The 11,107-nt window shown below is 40.2% G+C and overlaps 1 long non-coding RNA gene and 1 pseudogene across 1 annotated transcript; one reads left to right on the plus strand and one right to left on the minus strand.

Moving 5' to 3' along the window:
• Window positions 1-131: 131 nt before the first annotated feature.
• LOC115250549 (uncharacterized) lies at window positions 132-1,994 on the minus strand. The gene is made up of 4 exons (XR_003889121.1): window positions 1,783-1,994; window positions 1,308-1,429; window positions 407-615; window positions 132-313 (listed from the first exon to the last, which is right to left on the minus strand). It is a non-coding gene; the product is annotated as an uncharacterized lncRNA (long non-coding RNA).
• A 3,362-nt stretch (window positions 1,995-5,356) lies between these two features.
• LOC115250517 (V-type proton ATPase subunit C 1-A-like) lies at window positions 5,357-10,593 on the plus strand (annotated as a pseudogene).
• Window positions 10,594-11,107: the final 514 nt, after the last annotated feature.

Here is an 11,107-nt window from a genome sequence, read left to right on the forward strand (position 1 = left end):
ACAAAACATCCACGAAACATTTTTTTTTTTTTTACACAGGATCAAAACTGTTGCATTGAGACTTGGCGTCCACTAGGTGGCGACACTGCCCGTGTTTCAAAAGCAGAACTGACAACAGCAAACATGCATGAGAAAATACCTTATTAGTGCAAATGAATCCAGTGCCAAGAGCAGCAAGAATGTCGATAACAGTGGGTCGGCTGTTGCACCTGACAGAATAATACGGTCTGATTTGGGCCATGTGTGTTCGCCAGCGAACGTGTTGCCTCATTACAACGCCAAGATCTGCTATGAAGAACGCATTCTTCCCAGCCTGACACAAGGAAACAAATCTGATTAATGGAAAACAGTGAGCAGTTCCATACACCATCGTACGGTGCTTTAACAGGTTTTATATACATCTTACCAGAGTTTGCTCATAAATGTATTGTCTATCACATCGCAGAGGGAGGCGTTTCCCTCCAGGAGGCTGACAGAATGCTGTAATTCATTAGTGAGTTCTTTCATCCTGTCCTCTGCTTTCTCCTAATCCGGCAGGCATAAAGAATGTGGCTAATCCAAGAGATCTGATTCACACCTCCTCGAGCCCCTGGGGTCCTAGTCTCAAGCAATAAACTGTACACAAAGTGAGAACAAAAAAATCTCGTTAGACCAATGAAAGAAAGGAAAAGGGGCACATTTGTAGAATAAATAGTGTGACTTTTTTAGGAGTCACTGCAACTTAAACCTGCCCGATGAGATCCACAATCAAATCAGTCACGTCCATCCAATCAGTAAGTGCGGCCGCTACATTACAGCACAGCTTTGTGGAATAGACCTACCGGTATTCTTCTGAAACACTGCTGTCCAAACACACAGTCTGGGGCACAGAGTTCATTTACTTTACCATCAATTACCCTCAACAATCAGCTGGAATCCCCGAGTTGTTGACCCACAGAGGTTCTTTTTAAACAAGTTACAATACTGGCGGCGCTGGTGTCACGTCTTTACTCGCCATAACTTTACACAATACACCAGCCAGCGCAGTCTAGACTGAACCAGATGTGACCTGCCTGCGGCTGCGAGCGTACTGAGGTCAGAAAATGCTGAACTGTGACAACACTGCCAGTGAGGGGGGCGTTGATGCAGCATAACCGGGCTAAAAGTAACAGCTGAGATGTTAGAAAAGAGATGCTTAAAATAGATCCAAAATGAAAGATCTAAAAATAAGTAAGGTGTAGCTCCAGAGGAGCATGCGCATACTCTTTCACTGTTGCAACAACAGAAAATTAAAGGAGAAATTGCACTCATTTGCATTTTTTTCTTACATGGATGAGTCCTGAGAGGAGCTCGTCCACTATCAGCTAGGATCCCAAGGTGGCTCGGCGTTGAAGTCGAATGACTCTTTGTATAGAGCTGCCCCTAGATCTTTGGGATAATTATTATACACCTGCAAAAACGAGGGGAGAGGATTAACAACCAAATAAAAAAGTCGAGAATCACAATTACAAAAACACAGGTAACGTTTCCCCAACTATGCAGTAGCTCTTAAGTTTAATATCGCAAACCGTTCATTTTGTTTTGACGTTATTAGCATATTAGCCAAGCAACAAGAGGTGTCGTTATTTATTTCGTCATTCGGTTGATTTTTTTCTCTTTTTTAAAATAAGTAATTAAAGTAACTAATCTCAACTCTAGTACAGTTTTATCCGTATAAGGCAGCTAAACCTAGACCTTACAAGAAACCGAGGCCACTACATGCTAAGTAGCGTGCTAAAAGCAAGGTTAGCCTTCAATACTTACGTCGGCTGAAACCCCAAAAGTTGGGAGAGAACGCTTTTTCTTTTTAGGCGGAATTTTTAAAGAGTGATGTGGCTATTATAAGAGGAAAGAATAAAGGCCATTGAGAATACTGTTAAATCGCAGGATCGTTTCAGGGTTCGACCATGTGTGCACTAGCTTCTTGAGATAATCTGTGACGTCCGAACGCGTCGCAGACAGACAAACAGGAAATGAGAGCACATCCGGTTAAACAACAAAATAAAATACATCTATTCGCGTTTTGAAATAGTGGTTGCAACCTAAACTGTGTGTTCCTTTGAGCTTCTTTATATTAAACGCTTTTTAATATATCTTTAATTTATATTTTTATTTTACTTTTTGTCCTTTGATGATCATAGATTGAAAATCAATCATTCTCTCATCCCCTTGCCCACTCATCTTAAAATTGTTGAATCTTGAATTTTTGACAGTGGCAAGGTTTTGAACCTTTATTTTTCACTCTTATGTTAATTGTTTACAGTACTTCACTGTGTAGCCAAAGTACCTTACAAGCTATTTTGAAGTAGATGTACATGTATTAAATCTTATGGTTGATCAAGTGTTCCCATCGGTTGTTGCTTAAAAATGACTAGACTTTCACCAATATTAAAAAGGCACATTATCACAAGCGTTACAACAATCCTATTTTACAGACAGTGCACATTTATGTTGGTCCTTACACAATCATATTAAAATAAATGTCAAAATCTTACACAAGCAGAACAACCTAAGTGGAAGCCATAGAACATTTAGGGCACATTGTAGGCAGAAATTACGAATCAGTCTACACAAATGTTATAGTTGATGGGTAGATCAGTGGGTTTGATGGCTTTTCTGTTGTCATACTATTGTATACTCGAAAAGTAATGTTTGATCTATGCTTAAAAAATTAAATCAAGATAGAGCGTGACCTCTTATGCCTCTGACATCATCGGCAAGCGCAGGACCCTGAGCCGATTCTCTACCAACTCTGCTGGATTTACAACCTAGTAACAGGTGGCTGCTGTTGCATATTTAACAGCAGCCTGGTTACAACAATAATGTTTTTAATAGATAAAAAGAATAAAATGATGCCGCATATAACATCATAGAGTCAAATTTGGTAAGAAATACCTGTGTTATGTCTTCATAGCATTTGTGGCTGCTCAGCAGGAAGCTCAAAATGTTGTCCAGTTCTCTTTGCAGACTGCCCCGTTGACTCCCAAATCAAGAGTACAGTAAACCGAAACTATATATCCCTGTTCCTAAGCTGTTTGTTGATGTGAGTCTAACAAGTCATGCAGCTCTCTGAAAATAGACTCCTCAACCATTTTTTTCTCTAGAAAAGGAGATGAATTTGCATGTCTCCCTCCTTAACAGTGAAATAGGAGGGTGCCAAGGAAAACCTGCTGCAGTACAGACGGGCCATTTCTCCAGGCTGACATTGTTGAATAATGACATCATGGCTTCAATAATCATGTTAGAACATAAATTTGCTAATTTGAATGCAGTCATAATATAGAGTTTAAATTTTTTAATGTATACAGTATTTGAAAAGTACGCCAGCAGAAACCCAGAATTGTTGTCTTAATGTAAACATTGGGGTCCAAACAAGAAGATGAGAGATAATTTTTATCTCTTCCTGTCACAAGCTGTATTTTAAAAATTACAGGTCTGTGTGAGGATTATTAAATCATATTTTGATGTAAATATGTGTTTGAAACCTTCAATCCAAGATGGGGCCGGGCTGAATGTGTTCACCATAAACGTGATCCTTAAAAGTTTTACAGTAGTGGTTGAGTGTTTGGTGAACTTTAAGTACCCATTAGGGGAAAATAAACATAAATGCTTGTTGCATTAATAAAACAATTGCTTTTAGTCTATTGTGAAATCAGCAGAGGCAACGACTTTTCCTTGTGCTGCAATACAAAAGCTGTTCCGTGTTTTGTGTCTGTTTTCTCCAACAGTAAATGAGACTATGTATATGTTAGTCTAATCACACATAGAATCTAAAGTGGCTTCCAGTAAAGCACAATGTTTGATTTCCATTGTTTGGATCAGAATAGCCACCGCAGCCACTCGGTATGCGACGGCGAGACATGCGTACCACCCACTGCGAAGGCAAATACGCCAGTGGGTGCATTGTGCAGCAGGAATTCTTATTTGCAAACATTGCAAATAGATTACATCAACACACAGATTTAGAAAGTCCCCACCTGATTAACCCCAAATACCCCAAATCTCCAGTTTAACAGATATAAACCAAACAGCTGCGGGAATGCAAATGTTCCTGAGATATTTGTCATAATTACCCCAAAATATTTGACAAATTTGCTGCTATCTGTATTGAAACCCGCCCGTCATTAATTGTAAAGTGTCTCCATTTTAAAAGGAAGCCACTTGTCAGTACTAACAATAGTGAGCTCTCAAAGTGGTGAAGAGGTACAGCAAGAAATCTCATACCGGTCGAGCAGTAACAATATTGCTTCCTTTCACCCAAGATAAATGACAAAAGAAGTCAAATCAGCAACATCATAAGTCTGTCAGTAGCCACTATGGAGTTTACTGGAGAGACAGATTATGAGGAAATCATGTCTGCTGTGTAATACATCTTTGCTCAAGCAGGCAACTATTCTGGGATAAATGTGAGGGACAATAATAAGCAAATAAAAGCAATATCTTTAGCAAGTGTCTGATGGGTTTGATGCTGCCGTGTAACTAATGATTCCTACACACCTGCAGTTTTCTATCAAAGTATCAAAAATGGCCTCAAGATGGGATTTTATTGTGTGATGGAGCATCAATCTAACAATTTAAACCACTTTAAAGACAAATGACAGTGCAAAGCACTGGCGAGTCAGTAAGACACCTGCGCCAGGTAAGTATCAGGTGAGTGGGACATTAAGCATGCAGTTTAATTATGACATATCAATTCATTATTCTGTAGTCATTTTCTCTTCAACATGCAGCACACGTGAACACCACGGTCTGCGTTCTGTAGCCCGACTGATTGTATTCTGTGTGCGTGTCCTGATAACTTCCCAGCAGATTGGCCTTTAGCCAGCCATGGGCAAGCTCACCCTGCTATTTGATGTCGAGGGTTGGCTCCAGGCAGACCGAGCATTGTGTCCCAAACAATGAACCCCAGACCCACCAAACTATAAACATGTCCCTATGGGGGCGTTTTCCAAAGCTTCTGTCCAGGAGACACCCAATGTCAGGAAATCTGACCCTGACAATTTTAAATTTAGTTACTCTGAGGCCTCAAATGCTGCTGAATTACCACCCACGTTTGTCTCCTCATTAGGTAAAAATGCTCTTGGATTCCTATTTTCATCAAGGGAGATGGAATTATTTAAAGAAGGTTATATAATATACAATAACAATATTTTTGTACATTTTAGCAATAAAACTGTCTTGACACGATCTTCTAAAATAGAATGCAATCATGCTAACAAAGATCATTCCAACCTGCGCTTGAGCCTGATTATTAAATTTATTGGAATCACGTCATCACACGTTAACGCTCCCTGCAGTACCACTGTTCACCAGCTGTGGTCGCTGTTTAATAGTAGGCGAACAGCGCGTGAGGCCTTCCGGTTTCCACTGCAGGTCAGCTGACTGATGCTGCTGTCATTACTCTTCATTTGCCTTTTTTAAAATAGCCACTATGAAAATTAATACACCTTAGAGAGAGGATATTGCTACTTTCTTTTTACGGACAGCGTGGTATTTTGGTATTTAGAGGTGAGTGAAGTTGCAGTACCAAACGCTTTGCCTCTTGTGTTAATGTTGATGTGGTTGATACCAAAGCTAAGTAGCTAACAAGGACTGCTGGCTAATCCCCTGAAGCTACATTCCTTTGACCTCATACTGGTTTATTTTGATTGTATACTGCTCTGTAGTATTCGAATTTATCAACATATCATGTTTTGTTTTTTTAGCATTTTGCGTCAAGAATTGATTCAGTGTTTTAGGGGTGGAGATAACGTTAGCTTCGTGTGGAATGAACTGGAGCAGTGAGTGTAGGTGTAGGATGATCTCATTATTTCGGTTGTTGATTAAGCATAATTTCTTAAGCATAATACATTTTTAGGAGTTTAAATGCTTAGTAAAACAGGAGTCCTGCCTCTTAATGTAATCCATGTGCAGATAAGTGTTTTCCCGCTGTAATTGAGAAGAGTTCTTGTTTCAGTCTCCTGTGCCAGTGTAACCATGACAGAGTTTTGGTTGATCTCTGCACCGGGAGAAAAGACGTGCCAGCAGACATGGGACAAGATGATGGCAGCCACCACACGTACAAACAACCTCTCGACCAACCATAAGTTCAGCATCCCAGACCTTAAGGTTAGCAGGGTTTATTGGCTTAACTGCCTGCTTCTGGTAGATTTCTATGTCATTCCAATATGAAGAAATTCTGCCCTGGTTTGATAATCAATTAATCTATTTGGTGTGAAAATTTAAATTATACACTTGATGCATGAAAAGTAGGCTAATGGAAACCACTTACCTACTATAACCACTGTCAAGAGTTAGCGGATTGTGTGGATGTGGCCCAGCCTGTACACGGATCCATTGCTTGCATGTTGAAGTTTCGGTATCGAGAAAGTTTTTCGACAGAAGCAGTTTAGCTTGTCCAACTCAGTTCCTTTTGGCGCTGAAGGTGAAGTAACCCCACTGACCTTGCCCCCACATGGGGCTGTAATGCTCTCCTGGAACTGTTAGCATTGCATGAATGGCTCTGGACAAAGAGGCGCCATCCTAAGCACATAGGGCGCCCTGCATGTCACTGCAGACTGAACCCCAGACATCACTGTTTAAACACAGTCCTGCTGACACAACTGAAAAAGACCCAGATCTCTGGGCCAGGGCCTCAATCCACTGAAATTTCACTCTTTATTTTCTGACGCAGGTCGGGACGCTGGACGTCTTGGTTGGCCTGTCAGATGAACTGGCCAAATTAGACTCCTTTGTGGAAAGGTATGCTACTGTGCTGATTCTAGACTATAAAAAAGATTTCTTCTAACCTGTGTATCACTTCTGGCCTCCTCATGTGGTCAGTTTAGCCTTCCCAAAGCTCTACCTGTACACTGCAACAATGAGGAATTTCACATCAGCCTGAGTCTCGCAGGTCACTCCAAACCTGACGAGTTACACTTGGATGACAGGCTGGCAGCTAATTTCATTATCATATTTATACTTGGTGACTTATCCACAGCAAACATGTTTGCCATTTCTCATCTTTTGGTGACGTTGACACCCAGAGCTCAAACCCACCCATGACAAACCGTCCTGCTTTGCTTCCTCTATAGATACCAGGAGACTGTGAAACATCAGCCTTGCAACATAGTTACGCTGGATTGCATTACCGTAGTTTGTCACTTTACTTTTTTAGATTTGTCCATGCATTTATAGCATATAAAGCTATAAAAGGAAACAAATCTTTCCCTGATTTCATATTTGTGGACAGCTTTGAAGTTCTCCCGAGCATTGCCATGTTAGAAATGAGTTTTACAAGTATTTGAGAAAGTGTTTGATGTTTTCTGTTGAGCATGATGTGTTTGATGTCTCCCCACCGTTCACAGTGTGGTGAAAAAGGTTGCTCAGTACATGGCTGACGTGCTGGAGGACAGTCGAGACAAAGTACAGGAGAACCTGCTGGCTAACGGAGGTACAGTGACTTCTGCAGCACACCAGCTCCAAACTTTCGTACTAGAAAAGCTAGAAACATGTACTGCTATAATATCAGTACTATTATCTGCAATTTCCATATTTCTCATAATATTTCTCAACATATTTGTTACCTTTGTGCCCGGAAAAACCTAAAACCACTCAAAGCAGACAAATACCTTAGGATTTATATCTTTGTAGTTACATGGCGACAGTATAATGACATTATTGTGGTATACTTTGATATCCAAGTATGCTGTATTTATATTTTGCCAGTGGATCTTGTGACCTACATTACAAGATTTCAGTGGGACATGGCAAAATATCCCATCAAACAATCCCTGAAGAACATCTCTGAAATAATTTCAAAGGTACTGTTCCAAAAGGAATAATAGCAATAATAAAATCTTTTTTCAAAGTCTTCTGAATAAAGATGTTAGAGTGTTTGTTTTCCCATTGTTTACAGCAAGTTACCCAGATAGACAACGACTTGAAGACTAGAGCATCGGCTTATAACAACCTGAAGGGCAACCTTCAAAACCTGGAAAGGAAGAATGCGTAAGTAAATTCATGATTTTATTAGAAATAACGTGTCTCTAAAAGGGGCCAAAGGAAAAGAGTGAGTCGGAGAATTCCAATATTTCAGAGGAGCCCTCAACCTGCCATTGAGTTACTGCAACACTGTTTTGTACCACCAGGGGGAGCCTGCTGACCAGGAGCCTGGCCGACATAGTCAAAAAGAACACTTTGTGCTTAACTCGGAGTACCTCGTAACTCTGCTAGTAGTTGTACCAAAGTGAGTAATTTTATCATGCGACATTAGTCATGTGCTGTTCTTATGTGTAATAATGATTAAATAAATTTGAAACCTTTTGAGTTTCACTGTTACTCTGCACATTTTTGAGAAACAGGTTTGTTTTTTCCATTGGAACACTTTGAGACTTTTAATTAGCGATGTAGTTTCTAACCCTGTAGTTGTTGTTGCAGAACGGCGTACACTGAGTGGCAGAAGACGTACGAGTCGCTGGCTGAGATGGTGGTGCCTCGATCCTCCGAGTAAGTGATGTCATCTTTGAAACATTGGTCAAATATAATATATACATATAATATATATATACACACACACACACACACACACTGTTAATTCTGGATATGGCCTTTTTAAATTGCAGTCTGCTGTTCGAGGACAGTGACAGTGGGCTTTACAGCGTCACTCTGTTCATGAAAGCTGTTGATGACTTCAAACATAAAGCCAGAGAGAACAAGTAAGTCCAAAAAGCTCCAGCTAAATAAACAAACCAGGCAGTGACTCTATGAGCTTAAGAAGTCTGATTTCTGGCTTTGTGGTTTTAGATTCATAGTGAGAGACTTCCAGTATAATGAAGAGGAGATGAAGGCCGACAAAGAGGAGATGGCGCGGCTCTCAACAGACAAGAAAAAGCAGTTTGTAAGTATTTAGTTGACAGGCTTGAGCCTGGTGACATTTAAATGGTTTACAGAACACTAAGTGACATGGGACATGGTGAATGTCAACATGTGCAAACAAGGAGCGAACTGATTAAGGAGCAGAGGTACAAGCTCTTCTACTGTTGTCAAGGTTTACAAACATGACTGTTTGTTGCCCTCCTGTGGCCGAAGAAAGGAACTACATGGCAACCGATTTTTAACAGATTTAATTTTTCTCAGGAAATACGTAGGAGATCGGCTTTTTGTTGAGTTGTATTTAAGCAAATTCAGCATCATTTAATGTTGCTGCTAAGCCCAATTGACAGATATGTAAAGGGTTTGAAAGCAAATGTAGCCTACCTGTCTGCCTCTCCCCAACCTTTACTTTGTTCTGCAGGGTCCACTTGTCCGATGGCTTAAAGTGAACTTCAGTGAAGCCTTCATCGCCTGGATCCACATTAAAGCCCTGCGGGTCTTTGTGGAATCTGTTTTAAGGTGCGGTCGCCACATTGCTCAGTCTCTTAGTGTAAACATACATTAGCTGAATGGCGTGCAGCATTTTGAAAGATCGGTGTCTGTTCTCCAGATATGGGCTGCCAGTGAACTTCCAGGCCATGCTCCTGCAACCAAACAAGAAGACCATGAAGAAGCTGAGGGAGGTGCTGAATGATCTGTACAAACATCTGGACAGCAGTGCAGCAGCCATCATTGACGTAAGTACTCTGATCAGTTAATGCAGTTGCTATAGCAACAAAGCAGCAACTAAAAAATGTATTAATGTATTTTAAGTAGCCTTGACTAAACGCTTTATTGCATATGATGATTCCATCACTCTTTTGTGTGTTTTTTGAAAAATGTAGATCTTCAGAGAATAATGTTGGCTTCCTCTTGTGGCCATGCGTGGTAACTGCAGGATTATGAAATTATAGTGCATTTTATTTAATTGTGCTTTAATTTTGACATATTAACTCATAGCTTCCATTCTGTCTGGTACCAAACAACAAAAAACATTTCAGAATGTTCACAAGTAGATCCAGTGCGTGACATTAGTCTCAGAAACAGCATCTTCTTCCTGAACAGGAGCTTTTTTTCTTTTACAGTCTGCAATGGACATCCCAGGCCTGAACCTCAGCCAGCAGGAATATTACCCCTACGTCTACTACAAGATCGAATGCAACCTGTTGGACCTGAAAGTTTAAATTATTGGGTGCTTAACTTGTGTGTTGACTAAGTGGCGTTTTCCCTGGTACAAGCTTCCTCTTAAGCTCTGCTTTCTTTCCCCGTCGCTGTCCGACAGCGCCGCATGTTCATTGCTTGTGCTGAAAATGCTTACATCACTTTTACCACTAAGGGAGGACAAATGATCGTATTTGTTTACACTTTTATTTTTAGTATTTCCTTCAGGAGCAACAAACGGATAAAGGAGTCAGGCCAGAGTTGCACATTGGCTGTGACATTCCCTAAGTTCTGGTGTGTTTCCACCGCTGCATTTTCTGTGACTGTGGTTCTCTTCTCACGTGGGCCCTGTGCCCATGGCAACCAGATCTATGTTTTGAAGATCAATCCTTGCATATGCCGTGCAAGAAACATGTTATATATGAGTGTGTGTTGTCTCATGTTGTGTATATTTGCTGTCAGAAGAGATCTAATTATTGTGTAATCCATTGAGTCATTAAACATGATTGATGGACAAATAAATCTGCTGGAGGTGTGTGTGAATATATCTAAAAGGACATGTTTGTCTTTCCCCTTATATTGAAATTAGAATTACTAGTTAGTTGCAGATTAATGGGACACGCAGACAGCGTCTGAATAGTAAAAACAATCCAGCGTGAAAACTTGTGATGACTTATCACATGCAGAGCTACAGGCTGGTTCAGGGAAATCTGTACACACACACACACACACACTATCTGGAATTATCTATCTGTCCGTCCGTCTGTCTAAAAATAAAAGATGACTATAGTAGTACATCTTATATAATCTATATGTAATCTTAATATAAGAATTATTGTAAATAATTACAGCGACCGTATTTGTTTCAATAATTAATAGTGATCCATTTAATTTACATTTGTCAAATATTGTATTTGTCCGTATGCATTACCTCAGTGTGACATAAATATGCATTTGAAATGAATTGCCTTTTAATGTGTGTGTGTGTGTGTGTGTGTGTGTGTGTGTGTGTGTGTGTGTGTGTGTACTTGCTTGT

This window comes from Takifugu rubripes, chromosome 7, assembly GCF_901000725.2.
Source record: "Takifugu rubripes chromosome 7, fTakRub1.2, whole genome shotgun sequence".
Lineage (NCBI taxonomy): Eukaryota > Metazoa > Chordata > Actinopteri > Tetraodontiformes > Tetraodontidae > Takifugu > Takifugu rubripes.